General features: G+C 41.0%; 1 long non-coding RNA gene across 2 annotated transcripts in view; it reads left to right on the top strand.

Moving 5' to 3' along the window:
• Window positions 1-3,471: 3,471 nt before the first annotated feature.
• The window catches only part of LOC102960068, a 48,184-nt gene continuing 34,754 nt past the window's right edge, over window positions 3,472-16,901 (top strand). For both annotated transcript variants that reach the window (XR_006212878.1, XR_006212879.1), the window contains exons 1-2: window positions 3,472-3,677; window positions 15,825-15,932. This is a non-coding gene — a long non-coding RNA (uncharacterized LOC102960068). The remainder of the gene's footprint in view (window positions 3,678-15,824; window positions 15,933-16,901) is intronic.

Raw genomic sequence — 16,901 nt, 5'->3', positions numbered from 1 at the left:
ATTGCTAATCTCTATCTTGGGGTGTAGAGAGACAAAGGAAATTTCCAAGGAGATTTTTATGTGTTAATGAAGACTTCCAGGATCCTGGAGGTCCAGCTAATGTCAAGCTAAGGTTGCCTTTTGACCCTAGCAAAAGTATTAACATTGAGGCAGTTGAGTTCGTGGAGGAAGGTCACTTAGCCTGTCTCCAGGACTTGTCAATGTGCTGTGAGTTGAATAAGGAGAAATCTGAGGGGCTGCTGGGTTGGTGAACACATGGAGGTGCTGGGAGGCTGGTACTTCCTGAAAGTGCTTCTCTTTCAATTGGCTGTTCCCAAGTAGTATCCTTTTATAATAAAAGGGCAAATGCCAGTGAATGTTTCCCTGGGCTTTGTGAGGACTTCTAGCAAATTATCAGACCTGAAGAGGGGGTCCTGGGCAGTCAGCAATAGAGGTGGCTCCTGGGACTTGCAGTTGGTGTCTAAAGTGGGGGCAGTGTCATGGGTCTGAAGCCTCAAACTGTGAGATCTGATGGTATCTCCAAGTAATGGTAGAATTGAGTTAAAGTTTTAGGGTACCCAGTTGATGTCTGCTGAGAATTGGAGAATTACTTGGTGGGGTTGGAAAACACCCTAGGAGGATATGGATATCTGAACAAGAATCTGGAAGGAGGGGGGTGAGCAGGTACAGGGGAGGCAACCAACAACAGCTACTATAAGTATCACAGACCTCAGAAGCCAAGAGCCGGGGGTTCAAATCCTGTCTCTACCTCTTTGCAGCGGTGTGATCTTGGACAACTTAATGAACCTTTAAAAGCCTTATTTTCTTTAATGAGAAAAAATAGAATAGCTTCCTCACAGATTAGTCAGTGGATTAATGCGAGAATGGATACAAAGAGTCTTAAATATCCTGGCCCGCAGAAGGGACTCAGTGCATGTTTCCTTCCTTCCTGTTTTTCAGTGCATTAGTTTACGGTTTAGCCACCTGATAATATCTGAAGGGATCAGCACTTTGCTGTTTCCAACAAATGTTTTTTGAGGCGCTAATATCTTCTAATGAGAGCCTGAGCCATCATTGAAACCATTAGATCAGGAACATTACAGATGGTCCCTGTACAATGTGTTCATGTCACAGATGGTTCACAATAGCAAATCTGTATTAATAAGCATGAATAGACATATCAGTTTTAGCTTTGGGCTTTCATTTCCTCAAGTATACTATTGTTATATAAAATAAATAAAATATGCACACATATTTTCATATGTTTCATCATTAGGTGAAGATGTATAATTGATGTGGAGAACAAAGACAGAAGAAATACAGAAAAAAGGGTTCCTAGGTGGCTCAGTCGGTAAAGCATTCAACTTTTGATTTCAGCTCAGGTCTTGATCTCAGAGTCGTGTGTGAGTTCAAGCCCTGCATTGGGCTCCATGCTGGGCATAGAGCCTACTTAAAAAAAAAAAAAAAATATATATATATATATATATACACACACACATATGTACATATATATACACATATATATACATATACATATATATACACATATATATACATATATATATATACATATGTGTGTGTGTGTATATATATATATACACACATGTGTGTGTGTGTGTATATATCTACACATATATATGTGTATATATTCTATATATAAGGAATTAATGACAATTAATGACAACTAATTAATTAAAAATTAAACTTCCTTATAACTTACAGCCCGTTGGCACGTACTTGAGACAGGCTGAGTGACCTTCCTCCAGGAACTCAACTGCCTCAATGTTACTACTTTGCTAGGGTCAAAAGGCAACCTTAACTTGGCATTATCCAGACCTACAGGATCCTGTAAATCTTCTTTAACATATAAAAATCCCTTTGGAAACTTCCTTTATCTCTACACCCCCTAGATGTTAGCAATCATCCTGTAAGCGTATGGCCCCCTGATATACATTTGAAGGGTCTCATGGATAAGGTTTGTTAGATAGTAGTAAATGACCCTTCAAGGTCCTGGAAACCTTACTTCCAGATTCCTAACAGACTTATGCTAAGCCCTTCCCAACCTGAAAGTATATAATCAGTCACTCCTCACCACCCCAGTGCAGCTCTTTCTGCCCAAGGTCCTGTCCCGGTGCTTTGATAAAATCACCTTTTTTGCACCAAAGACATCTCAAGAATTCTTCCTTGAACATTTGCTCTGGGGCCCCAAAATGTCACATCATAATGACCCTCATTCTACTGCATCTTCTTGCCTTCAAACACAGGCTTTTGTGCATTCTGTTCTCCCTGTTTGGAAGGTAACCCTTACTTTTCTTTTGGAGTCCATGTAAATCATCAGTTTTTCTGGAAAGCCTCTCAATTTTCCAGACTAGATAGGGCCTTTTGTTATTGTTTTCATAGCTTTGTGTTTTTGTTATCTATTGCCATGTCACTAACCAACCCCCCCCCACCACCCTGAAATTCAATGGTTTAAATACTAATGGTATTATTTACCATGATTCGTTTGATCAGGTGGTTCTTCTGCTTCCCATGGTCTTTACTGAGGTGCTAAGGTAGCTGGAAGGTCACAAGCCTGGCATATCATGCTGGCCACCTGCTGGGAGTTTAGCTGGAGTTGTTATGTTTGTAATATCCCAATAGTTACATGGCCAAACCAATGTCAACATGGAAGGGGATGGTACACAGGGAAGAATACCAGGAGGGATGATTCCTTGAGGGCCACCCAAATCTAACCCATCCAGTGAACCTTTCCTTCTTAGTACTCATCATTGTTTATAATTATATATTTGGACATGTTTTTTAAATTCTTTTAATGTTTATTTTTGAGAGAGAGAGTGAGAGAGAGAGGCAGAGCAGGAGTGGGGGAAGGGTAGAAAGAGAGAGGGAGACACAGAATCTGAAGCAGGCTCCAGGCTCTGAGCTGTCAGCACAGAGCATGATGTGGGGCTCGAACCCACAAACCGCCAGAAGATGACCTGAGCCGAAGTCCAACGCTTAACCGACTGAGCCACCCTGGCACCCCTACAATTATATATTTGGATGTGTTATTGTAATCTCTCTCTCAACAAACTCCAAGACCCACAAAAACAGGGATATTTTGGGGTTTTACTAACCACTGTGGAACACGCCGTTAAATGCACTTTATTTTTAATTTTTAAATTTAATTTTACTTTATTTTTGGCACTTTAAAGGTTTTGAAGAGACTCAAGTGACTGAGAACTTAACCACAGGTGCCACCATGCAGGGCTTGCAAAAGAGATTGGTCCACGGGTGACCTGACCATTGCTAGTTGATTACCCGCCTCCATACCATTCTGGAGACAGTTGCAGGTGTTCTGTGCTCCCTCCCCTTCTTGGCTGAGGGGTCAGGGGTGCTTCTCTCTCACCTCCAGTCCAGTGAGAGGGATTTCAAGAACTATTTGGAGAACTTAACATGTGACCCCTGGATTCTGATGCACCATCCCTGCTAACCTCTCATTGCTTGCAGGCCCCAGTGTTGTTCATGGGCATCAGATCCTGCAAGGAACCTTCAGGAACCTCTTGCCGGGCACTCACTCTGAATGGAGGAATCTCTACGTGTCCGGAGCAGACACCCAATAGTGTCTTCTGTGAAACAACATGAGCTCTATTTACTGAGTTCCATCCATGTACCACAGACATCACATATATTATTTCTAATTCCTATGACAACCCTGCAAGGTGGGTAGGTTTCATTCACCTTTCACAGATGAGAAAACTAAGGTTGGAGTACTTATCCAAGATCACACAGCTAATAAGTAGCAGAGTGGGCTTTGAACCTAGGTCGATCTGTCATCAAAATCCATGTCCTTTGACTAGTGCCCCGCTGTCACAGGTCAGGCAGACGTGGAGAAAAGGTCTTTGGGAGAAGACACAGAGACCCAGTTTGAGGGGCAAGATATTTACTAGGGATCAACACTCATGAAAGAAAGTGGGGAAAGCCATACTAGCAGGTGGAGAGGCTATGCTGCATTGCAGGCCTCAGCTACCCTGCGGGAGCTCTGGAACAAATTTGTCCCCCTTCAGGCAGAAGGCTGGGCCTTATGCCTCTGCCTCACCAGGCCCAGGAAGCAGGCTGCCCTGACTTGATGGTTAGTTTTTGTGTTAACTTGACTGGGATATGGGGTGTCCCGGTATTTGACTAAATGTTATTTCTGGCTGCGTCTGTGGGAGTGTTTCTGGATGAGATTAGTATTTGAATTGGTAGAGTGAGTGAAGCAGACTGTCCTCCTCCGTGTGAGTGGCTGAGTGCCATCATCTCGTCAGCTGATGGCCTGAATAGAATGAAAAAAAGAAGGATATATATATATATATATATATATATATATATATATGTATGAATTCTACTGGTTGTGTTTCCCGTGAGAATAATATACCCAGGGAGTGCATGTCCTCGGGCAGGATGGCTCTCGGCAGCTGAGACCAGCTCCGAAGTGACTGACAGCTGGAGGCCATCTGATGACTGCACAACCCGCAGCTGGGCAGCTCATCCATCCCTGAAGGGCTCTTGGCAATATACATCCCCACATATATATGTGTGTGTATATATATATATGTGTATATATATATATATATATATGTGTGTGTGTGTGTGTATGTGTGTGTATATATATATGTATATGTATATATATATGTGTGTGTGTGTGTATATATATATATGTATATATATATATATGTATATATGTATATGTATATATCCCATGAACCGCTGAGCTGTTCATTCTAAGTTTTCTTTCAGTATTTTCATTAAAAAAAATCACACTATGTTATTATTCGTTTTAATAATATTATCTTGAGGGGTCCCGGGGCGGCTCAGTCAGCCGAGCATCCAATCTTGATTTCAGCTCAGGTCATGATCTCACGGTTCCTGAGTTCGAGCCCCACATCAGGCTCTGTGCTGATACTGTGGAGCCTGCTTGGGATGCTCTCTTTCCCTCTCTTTCTGCCCCTCCCCTGCTAGTATGCACGTGCTCTCTCTCACTCTCTCCCTTAAAATAAATACACATTTAAAATTGTTTTCAAAATATAATAATAGTATCTTGAGATTCATTTAATAGCTTATCAGATTTGAGTATGTGACATCTATGTTTAAAATCTGACACCTGGTTAAAAATGGGAAATTTTATGTTATGTGTATTTTATGTTATGTGTATTTTATGTTTATGTGTATTTGATCGCAGTAAAAAAAAAATCGAGAACAGCTACGTATTACATATATGCGGGTCTAAATCCCTTGTGGTCCACTAAACCTATCAGAATCAGGTCGTAAACTGCATTTACAAACTTTTGTTGAGAGCTCCTCCCTCATTCCCAGTTTTCCATCACTGGCTCCCTCACTTCTAGACAATGCTTCAGCAATATTGAACTTCTCACTGATTCTAGAATATTCCATCTTCTGTAACTATTCAGCATTATTGCACTTCCCAGATTATCTCCATCATGCTTCTCTGACTTCTCTATCTGAAGAAATCCTACTGATTCTTCAAGATAAAATGTAAATATTACTTGACTCCCCTAGCAATTTTTGTTGTATGCCTGTATTTTCCCACTATGTAGCTCCTAAAGTATTCTTGGCTTTTATATACATGCATGTGTATGGTATATATGCATGTGCAAATATACGTACATGTTTATCATTGCATTGTACTAGGACGGTTTGGGCTGCAGGTAACAAAAAAATAGGTCTTGCCTCTCACTGGCTCCGTCCCGTTAGCCTATAATTCTGCTTAATGTAGACACCACAAAATCCAGTGGATATGTTTCCATTCTTAATTTACTTGACTTCTGTTCTAGTTATTTATTGCCGTGTGTGGTATATTAACAAATTTGGTTATTGTCTCAGGTTCCCAGCATGGAGCTTCACAAATCCTTGGAATTTCCTGTGTGATAGGGCTGTCTTTGTTCTGCTAATGAAATGAGTCATGGTCAGACCATAGAGAGCTTCTGGATGGGGGCTTGTCACCAGAAAGAGCAACCACATGATTAGAGGGCTAGGGCATTCAGCAGCCTCTAGGGAGGGGAGCTGGAGATTGAATTCAGACACGTGGTCAGTGATTTAATCAATCTTGCCTGTGTAATGAAACCCCAATAAAACCTCTGGACACAGAGTTTGGAGGAGTTTACTGGTTGGTGGACATACTAAGATGCCAGGAGGGTGATGTGCCCTCATTCCATGGAGACAGGACATAGAAGCTTGCATTTGGAACCCTCCCATACCTTGTACTATGTGTATCCATTATAATAAAACTGTAATAATAAATATAGCACTTTCCTGAGTGCTGTGAGTCACTCTAGTGAATTACTGAACCTGAGGGGGTCGTGAGAACCCTTGAATTTGTATTCAGTTATTCAGCAGTGAGTGTGGCCTGGGGACCTCTTGAGACTTGTAGCTAGCATCTGAAGTGAGGGCTGTCTTGTGGAGGACTTTGCCCTTAACCTTTGGGGTCTATGCTGTCTCTGGATGGATAGTGTCAGTATACCAGTTGGAATTGAAATGAAACACTGTAAAATAAACCATTCAAACACAAATTTATTTAAAAAATTTTTTTAATGTCTATTCATTTTTTGAGAGACAGAGAGAGACAGGGTACGAGTGGGAGAGGGGCAGAGAGAAAGGGAGACACAGAATCCGAAGCAGGCTGCAGGCTCTGAGCTGTCAGCACAGAGCCTGACTTGGGGCTCGAACTCACGAACTATGAGATCATGACCTGAGCCAAAGTCGCAGGCTTAACCGACTGAGCCACCCAGGCACCCCAATACAAACACAAATTTAAAAATCACGATTTTTCACAGCTCTGTAGGTTGACTGAGCTCAGCTGAGCGGTCCTCACCTGAGGTCTCTGGTGCAGGTGCAGGGAGAATGGCAGCTGTGGCTGGGCAGATGGAGCCTGGGCTAGGATGGGTAGAGCAGCCAAGGCTGGCTGGACATTTCTCTTTTTGGCTAACTTGGGCTTTCTCACGGTGTGGTGATCTCAGGGAAGTCAGACTACTTGCACGGTGGTTGGCTTTTCCCTGAAGGAGCATTGCAAGAGACAGGAATTGGAAGCTGCTGGTCTCTTAAAATCGAGGCCAGAAAACGGGCACAGCACCACTTCCATTGTATTCATTTGGGGAAATAGTCACAAAACCCACCCAGATTGAAGGCGGGGGGTACATAGAACCCTACTTCTGAGTAGAAGGAGCATCATAAATAATTTGTGGCCCTTTTCAACCTGCCTCATCTTCTCTTTGGCATTTGGTACTGTTCACCACAAATGATATGACACATCCCCTGGTTTTTCTTTGATCTCCGACTCGTTTTCTTTAGCCTTTTTCATTGCTATCTTCTTTCCCCTACTACCACTTGAACATCCTGTCCCCTTCTCTCTCTTTCTACTCACTTACCCTTGATGATCATATCTACTTTTATGACTTCAATCACCACCAAATGGCTGATTGATCAGGCTGATGATTCCCCAAATCTCCAAAGAAGGTTACTCTAATCTTCTAATTCATATAGCTAAGAAACATGTACAGCACCTGAGGTAGGTGTCTCAACAGGCTCTGTGCCTTTATCAGGGCTCCCACCCAACCATGGTTTTTATCCTAGAGCTGGCTGAGTCTTCCTTGTTTTCCTTCCTGGAGAGTGTCCTGCTTCCATCCAACTGTAACACATTCATGGCAACCTCTACATTTCCAGAATGACCCAGGTAGTAGGCAGTGGAACCCCCAAATGCCCAACAGACATGGGAAGGCTGACTAGCTGTATGAACAAGAATGATTTTCATGAACCTTTAAAATATTTCACCGTAGAATGTGCATTTAGTGATTTCCAGGTCATTCAGCTATAAGAAGCATAGATATAGTTTGCATGTTTGTATTAATTGCATTTTATCATAATTACACTTTTATAGTTAAGAAATGAACAATTCAACTGGCCAATTCATGATCCATAGCACCTATTCTTAAAAAAACCATGTCCAGCTAGACCCTTTCTCACAGAGCACGTAGATAGGACATTCAATCATAAAAATAAGCTGTTAGTTGTCCCTGAAAATGTACTTAAAAACCGATTCAGATCTGAAAGATCCATTTGCTTAAAAAAAAGAAAAAAAATTGACTATGTATAGTTTCAATGAATCCTAATTTTGTTTTACTTATACAGCAAGTTTTGTTAACTTTGCTATATTTATACTTGAGTTTTGTGTTAGAAGCCCATTTCTGTGTCATATCACTTACTAGGTTCAAGGTGCAAGGACTTATGTGCTGATATGGGCCATCAATGTGGCTTCTTCCTTATAACCGGTCCAAATCTGGGACAGATCTTAGTAATCAGTCCACTGTACAAGTATTTCCAATATATGGATGTTCCAAAATTTGGCACCTTCAATCTGGTGCCATCTTCAACAACACTTAGCAAACACTTATAAAGCACTGTGTTCCATGTTATAGAGCCTAAGGAGTTAAGATCAATGAGGGAGAGAGGAGTCACAGACAACTGACAAGACAGTATACCTAGATGAGAGTGTCAATGAAGAACAGGCTTATTTCAGTGTGCAGGGAATTAACTGTTGTTTCCCAGTGGAGGCAAGAGAGGGATAAGCATTCTAGACAGAAGGGACAGAGCAGAGGTATGGATCAGGGAAGTTCAGGCTGTGGCTGGGAATAGTGAGTAAACCCTTTGCTAGGGCATGGAGTATGTGAAAGTGGGTACCAGGGAAAAAGATTGAATGAAAAATTGGGGTAGCATCATGGAAAGCTTCATTCAGAAAGAGGAGAGTCATTGAGGCTTTTGAGCATAAAATTGGAATTTGCTCCTAACACTGCTCCATGACTGTGTCTCTCAAGGAGTGTCATGTCAGCGCTTGACTGCACAGGTGTCTTGTTCACACTCTTTCCTGACAGGAAAAGAATCAGCTTAAAAGAAGAAGCAAAACAAAACAAAAAAATCCTATCCTTGAACTCAGTTCCTTTCTGATAACTTTCTCCCTAAATAGCAAAGCCTATCAGAATAGGCTAGAATCTGTATCTGGATAAACCCCCCTCCACCCCGATTCGGTTTTTAAAAACCTTTAACCCATCACCATCAACAAAAATCCTCTTTAAAAAAAACCACATGAGATATATACTTATTGAAGAAAATTTAGAAAATGCACACAACCAAAAATATAAAATTAAAATTCACTCATTAATCAATGCCTCAAAAACAACTGTAGTTGAAATGTTGGTATATGTTCTTCTGTTCAATGTATTATGTATTATCTCTCTATGCACAAAATGCTTGATTTATAAAAACTAATACAGGGGGCGCCTGGCTGGCTCAGTCGGTTAAGCGTCCGACTTCGGCTCATGTTGTGATCTCGCGGTCCGTGAGTTCGAGCCCTGCGTCGGGCTCTGTGCTGACAGCTCAGAGCCTGGAAGCTGTTTCAGATTCTGTGTCTCCCTCTCTCTGACCCTCCCCTGTTCACGCTCTGTCTCTCTCTGTCTCAAAAATAAATAAACATTAAAAAAAAATTTAAAAACTAATACAGTTTATTTTATAATCCGCTTTCTTATTAATACTCAGTGACAACCATTCCTTGTCATTAAATATTTTTCTATAACTTCAATTTTTTAGGTCAGATTTATTGAGGTATAATTTACATGCAGTAAAACCCTTTTTAAGTGCTTAGTTTGATGATTTTGAAAACTATATACAGTCATGCAAGCCCCACAAAACCAAGATACAGAACATTTCTGTCATCCCCACGTTTCCTTTCTCAACCCCAGTCTGGCAACTACAGATCTGATTTCTATTCCTATAGCCTGCTTTTTTTCCAGAATGTCATATAAATGGAATCCTACAGAACATAGCCTTTTATTTCACTTAAAATAAGGCCTTTGAGATTCATTCATGCTGTTGAATGCATCACCAGTTTCTATTTATTGTTGAGTAGTATTCCATTGTGTGAGTATACGACGATTATTCATCCATTCACCTGTTGATAGACATCTGAGTTGTTTCTAGTTTTCGGTGATCTTTTATAAAGCTTCTGTAAACATTCTCGTGAAGGTCTTTGTGTGAACCCACATCTTCATTTATCTTAGATAAATTCTTAGGAGTGAGGTTGCTGAGTCATATGGCAGGTATACATTTCACTCTGTAAGAAGCTGACGAACTGGTATACTCGTGCTACCATTTTGCATTCCCACCAGGAAGGTACAAGAGCTCTGTTTGCTCTGCATCCTCATAGCATTAAAAAAAATGTAGCCATTCTAGAAGGTGAGAAGTGGTATCTTACTGTGATTGTATTTTGCATTTCCTTGACCATCAGTATCTCTTTTTTAAACTTTTTTTTCCAATACGTTTTTCTCTCCTTTGTTTCTATTTTTTTTCTTTTTTAATTTACATCCAAATTAGTTAGCATATAGTGCAACGATGATTTCAGGAGTAGATTCCTTAATGCCCCTCACCCATTTAGCCCATCCCCCCTCCCACAACCCCTCCCGTAACCTTCAGTTTGGTCTCCATATTTATGAGTCTCTTCTGTTTTGTCCCCCTCCCTGTTTTTATATTATTTTTCTTTCCCTTCCTTTATGTTCATCTGTTTTGTCTCTTAAAGTCGTCATATGAATGAAGTCATATGATTTTTGTCTTTCTCTGACTAATTTCACTTAGCATAATACCCTCCAGTTCCCTCCAGTAGTTGCAAATGGCCAGATTTCATTCTTTTTGATTGCCAAGTAAGACCCCATTGTATATATATACCACATCTTCTTTATCCATTCATCCATTGATGGACATTTGGGCTCTTTCCATACTTTGGTTATTGTCGATAGTGCTGCTATAAACATGGGGGTGCACGTGTCCCTTCAAAAAAGCACACCTGTATCCCGTGGATAAATGCCTAGTAGTGCAATTGCTGGGTCGTAGGGTAGTTCTAGTTTTAGTTTTTTGAGGAACTTCCATACTGTTTTCCAGAGTGGCTGCATCAGCTTGCATTCCCAAAACTTTTTTTTTTAATGTTTATTTATTTTTGAGAGAGAGAATCACAGCTCGAGCAGGGGAAGGACAGAAAGGGAGGGAGACACAGAATTTGAAGCAGACTCCAGGCTCCAAGCTGTCAGCACAGAGCCCAGTGCAGGGCTCAAACTCATGGACTACGAGATCATGACCTGAGCTGAAGTTGGACGCTTAACAGACTGAGCCACCCAGGCACCCCACCCCCCTGCCCCATCATTGATATTTCTTTTATGATGAAATGCCCATTCAAATAATTTGCCCATCTGGGGGAAAATTGCAAGTTTATTTTTATAACTACATGAATACACCCAAAGGAGATCTGGGTTTGGAGGGGCCTACAGCATACAATTTAGAGAGCCCTATTTAAGGAAAAAACCATAAAATTATTCATCCAAAGCTATAAGGACCTTTCCCAGTGTTATTAAGGAGGAAATGAGGGGCCCAAAGCTTCACTTTCATTACCTTCACTGTAAATCTGACCTAGATAGGACATAACTGCTTTCCTTAATACTGTATTATTATACATTTAAATTCTTTAAAGAATAAAAACATTGAAAACCACATTCGAATGAACATCTTACAGCTAAATCTTGGTATAGATATATTTTCAATTCCTTCGTGTAATTTTAAAGAAGTAGAATAGCTTGGTCAAATGGTATGATCCTACTGAAAATTTTTAATACAAGAATTGGTACTATTTATACTTCTTTTTTTTAATATTTATTTATTTTTGAGAGAGAGAGAGAGAGAGAGACAGTGTGAGTGGGGAAGGGACAGAGAGAGAGAGAGGGAGACACAGAATCTGAAGCAGGCTCCAGACTCTGAGCTGTCAGCACAGAGCCCAATGCGAGGCTCGAACTCACAAACCGTGAGATCATGACTTGAGCCGAAGTCGGACGCTTAACCGACTGAGCCACCCAGGTGCCCCACCAGTTCTCATTTTAGTGACTGATACCTACATCCATCCACTCACTCAAAGGAGAAAGCTGGGAACCTTCCCGAACTTGAACTCGTTTCTCCTGCTTCTCCACCTTCTTACTACCTTCACATCTTCTCTACCTGTCCACCCCACTGCCAGCTCCATGATCTGAACCACCCCACCCTCTGGAATAGTTGCAATTAACTCCACCTCTTGTCTTTTGCCCTCTACTCTCCCAGTCCACCTCCCACTGCTTTGCCAGATCCATTTTCTAAAATGCCAATCTGATCATTCTTAATCCCTTTAATTGCTCCTCCTTCTCACGGGACAGAGTCTTAATTCACAGGATGATACAGAAACGCTCTGTGCCTAGCCCGGCTCTACGTCAACACACTACCTCCCTTCCCAGATAGGCTCTGGCTATACCCAGGTATCTGTAGCTACTTAGGCCCATCAGGCTATTTTTTGCGTATTTAGTATACTGTTAAACTAATCTATCCCCCAGAATGTGTTCTCTGCCATCCTCACCCAGAATATCCAGCCAGTGATCACTCAAGGTCACTCAAGAATCATCTCTGCTGCTAAACCCTTTGCGATTTTCCCAGGTAAAATACATTTTCCCCAGTCTTGCTCTTGCTTTGATCATGGCACCTGGAATATTTTTTGCATTTATTTATTTACATGTGCAGCATGTAAATAAATGGCAAATAATTTTCTATTAGATTGGGAATTAATTTTTCACTTTTATACTTTGGGTATCTAGCATGGAACCCAGCATATAGTATAGATATATGCTTGTGCCTGTTGAATAAATGAATGCATTAATCATGGTGGAAAGAGCATTGTTCTAAATAGGGTCTGAAGATCTGTTGTATAACATAGTGACTACAGTTGATAGCACAGTATTGTATAATTGAAATTTGCTAAGGGGCGCCTGGGTGGCTCAGTCAGTTGGGCGTCCGACTTCAGCTCAGGTCATGATCTCGCGGTCCATGAGTTTGAGCCCCGCATTGGGCTCTGTGCTGACAGCTCAGAGCCTGGAGCCTGTTTCAGATTCTGTGTCTCCCTCTCTCTCTGAACTCCCCCCATTCATGCTCTGTCTCAAAAATGAATAAACGTTAAAAAAAATTTTTTTAAAAATTTGCTAAGAGACTAGGAATTAAATGTTCTCCCATACAAACATATATCTGTATATATATGTATTCATATAGACATGGTGATATGTTAATTAACTAGTTGGGCAGAATCCTTTCACAATGGATACTGTATCAAATCATCATGATGGTATACTTTAAATATCTTACAATTTTGGGGCGCCTGGGTGGCTCAGTCGGTGAAGCATCCGACTTCGGCTCAGGTCATGATCTCACGTTCCGTGAGTTCGAGCCCCGCGTGGGGCTCTGTGCTGACGGCTCAGAGCCTGGGGCCTGTTTCAGATTCTGTGTCTCCCTCTCTCTGACCCTCCCCCGTTCATGCTCTGTCTCTCTCTGTCTCAAAAATAAATAAACGTTAAAAAAAAAAATCTTACAATTTTATTTGTCAATTATGCCTCAATAAAGCTGGAGGAAAAAAAAAGAAAGAACACTGTTCTAGAAGTTCAGTTATGAGTCTCCTCCTGGCTCAACCACTCACTGTTAATTTACCTTGGACAAGTCACTAACCAGTGGTGTCAAATATAGATTGCAAAAGAAGGATTAGGGAAACTGTGACTTCTTTTAAAGTTTATATTCCACCTAGTTCCAAAGCACATAATGATTGATTGATTATGGGGGGAAAAAAAGAAAGAAAGAAAGAAAGAAAGAAAGAAAGAAAGAAAGAAAGAAAGAAAGAAGAAAGAAAGAAAAAGAAAAAGAAAAAAAGTAAAATGGTGAAATAAAGCTAAGGGTGAAGTTGTCATTCAAAAATAGGCAGTGGAGGGGGGTGCCTGGGTGGTGGTTGGGTGTCCCACTTCGGCTCAGGTCATGATCTCATGGTTTGTGGGTTCAAGTGCCATGTTGGGCTTTGCGCTGGCAGTGCAGAGCCTGCTTGGATTCTCCGTCTTCCTCTCTCTCTGCCCCTCCCCTGCTCGTTCTCTCTCTTTCTCTCTCTGTCAAAAATAAACATTTTTAAACAACTAAAAAAAAAAAAAAAAAAGCAGTGTAGGGGCACCTGGGTGGCTCAGTCAGTTAAACGTCTAATTCTTGATCTCATCTCAGGTCTTGATCTTAGGGTTGTGAGTTTAAGCCCCACGTCAGGCTCCAGGCTGGGTGTGGAGCCTAAATTTAAAAAATAGGCAGTGTAAAACAAAACAAAACAAAACAAAACAAAACAAAACAAAACAAAACAAAAATAGGTAATGCAGTACAGGTCCATAATAGAAATGGATAGAAAATTTGGTTCTGATTCATGGCAAACAAAATAAAGAGGAGAGCACTCTCAGGAGACTGATAGAGTTAATAAGATAAAAATGAAGAACTTACTTTGAAGGAACATAATTTTTCCTAGCATTGAAGCCTGAGAGAAAAATCTCACCCTCACCCCCAGCATACAGTATTACTATCTGATTTAATGGCTGTCTTAGCTTGGGTTCCTTGGAGGTGGAATCCAAGATGGCGTTTCCCGCACGAATCATTTAGGGAGGGAGAGTTCTCAGGAAAAAGCTGGAAGGAGGTGAGGGAAGCAGAGTGGAGCAGAGGAGGAATCCTGGCAAAGATGTGGTTTCAACTGAAGACAGCCTGGTCTCATAAGGGGCTGTGGAGCCTTAGAGGCATCACGGGTTGTCCACCTGGCTTTTGTAGCTTTACGTTAGTCAGTCATGGGCTATGGTCTGCCACTGGAGTGGAGTCGTCTGCCATCCCCCAGACAGTTCTAACCTGCTGGTTGAGAATGCTTTTCTGGAGAAGGGTTTTGACAAGCACTGCAGCTGGGGATGGAATGCATTGGCAGACGCACTAGCCTGGTGAAGGGCTCTGGGTGTGGTAGCAACAGTGTCTCTTGTAACATCCCTAGTAAACACATAGGGACAATCTGAATAACTTTCTTAAAGGGTCTCTTTTGGCAAGGTAGTGGCAGGGGACAAGCAGAATTCAGTAAAAGCGATTCTATTAAGTGCCAAGACCTTATGACAACATATACATCTCAGTGGGGACCGATTGTAGCTCAGAGACATATTTTGGACAATCTAAGAAATGGATGGACTACTTAGTTTTTTTTAATGTTTGTTTATTTTTGAGAGACAGAGAGAGACAGAGTGTGAGTGGGGAAGGACCAGAGAGAGAGGGAGACACAGAATCGGAAGCAGGCTCCAGGCTCCGAGCTGTCAGCACAGAGCACGACGTGAGGCTCGAACCCACGAGCCATGGGATCATGACTTGAACCGAAGTTGGATGCTTACTTAACCTACTGAGCCACCCAGGTGGCCACCCGGGACCACCTACTGAGCCACCTACTGAGCCACCCAGGACTGCTTAGTCTTAGCCACCTACTGAACCTACTGAGCCACCCAGGACTGCTTAGTCTTTAGATAAGCTTCCTTGAACGTGAAATCTTAAATTTAAGCTCTTCATATGAAGTAAGCTTCAGAGAGTTCTGAAGAGTTCTCCAGAACTTCAATTACACATATTTAACAATGCAGACTAGAATCAATCCACAGGCTTTGAAAATAAAGACAAATATTTTATTTATTCATCATTTCTACACCATCTACTTTGTGCCAGGCACTATTCTAAGTGCTGTACAAATATTAATTCATTCAATTATCGTAACAAGTCTGTGGTGGATTTTATTACTATTCCTATTTTATAAATGAGGAAATTGAGGCACAGAGTTTAATCGCTCAAAGCACACAGTTAATAAATGGTTTAGGCCATTTACTATGTAAGGTAAAATCTAATTATGACTGTTAAGATGCTTAATTAGGAGTAAAATCAATTAAACTTTGCATTTCCAGATCAATTTCAAACTGATCCATCATGACTATGTCGACGCACTCAGAGACCTCAAGGAATACGGAAGCCATAGTCTGCGACCAATGGAACCGTGTCACCTGGTTAACACGGTTTGTTCATCTTTGTGATTTTAACAATTTTTGCCTTTAAAGTTACAGCCAACTTTCAATTACGTGAGTAATGGGAGGTCATAGATAAACCCAAATTGTAATTAGAACAAATTTAGAGGAAATCTTTTTTAAGTCCCAGAGCCATGTGACAGTCTAATGAAAGTTCTAGATTTCCTCCCCGCCAAAATGCATATAAAGACATAAAATTTTTTTCCATTTAGTTTCAGGGAGTTCATAGATTCCTTTACACCTCTGGGATTTTAGAAAGAATCTTTAAAAATTGAGCAATTAGCCATTTTGGTGATGTCAGAGCCCTCTGAGACAAGCCAGAACAGTGACATTCCCCTTCACAGTGGCCCCAGGAAACTTGCATGTGTGTATGGTGGACTTGATATTTATTGAACTCATGGGACTCTCTGGGATCATATGACTCAGTTGGTCCTCTGAGTTTCATTCCCAGGGAGAACAGTTAATTATATATCTGCCTATACATCCTTACTATATTTTAAGTCTTTTGGTGGCAGGGATGAAGCTTGCTTATCTTTATAGAATCCAAAGGAGCTTATCAACACCTCACAGAGCAAGGGATTAGAATGAAAACATGACATTTCAATGCAGAAGTTTTGAAATGGGGGAACATCTGGATGCATCAAAATGTGAATATGACTTTTTTTTTCTTTTTTAACAAGTAACATTTAGAGCAAATGTCACTGACTTTCACGCTCTCATCCCATTCCTGAGCCTTGTAACATCCTCCAGGGATTGGATACCTGTTATGCACAATTCTTGGCAAATAAAGACACTCTGAAAGTTAAATACTTGATATCTACCAAAACAACTGCATCAAGATTGACAGAAAAATGTGTATTCTTCTTTATACATTGAATTGACTTATTGACTTCAGGCATGATAGGGTTCTATTTATTTAGATGTTCCGGTTTCCATAATTGCCTACCTGAACTCAGGTAG

This window comes from Panthera tigris, chromosome F2 (genome assembly GCF_018350195.1).
Source record: "Panthera tigris isolate Pti1 chromosome F2, P.tigris_Pti1_mat1.1, whole genome shotgun sequence".
Classification (NCBI taxonomy): domain Eukaryota; kingdom Metazoa; phylum Chordata; class Mammalia; order Carnivora; family Felidae; genus Panthera; species Panthera tigris.
The sequence above is the reverse complement of the archived record's forward strand: the minus strand, read 5'-3'. Positions and strand labels throughout refer to the sequence as shown.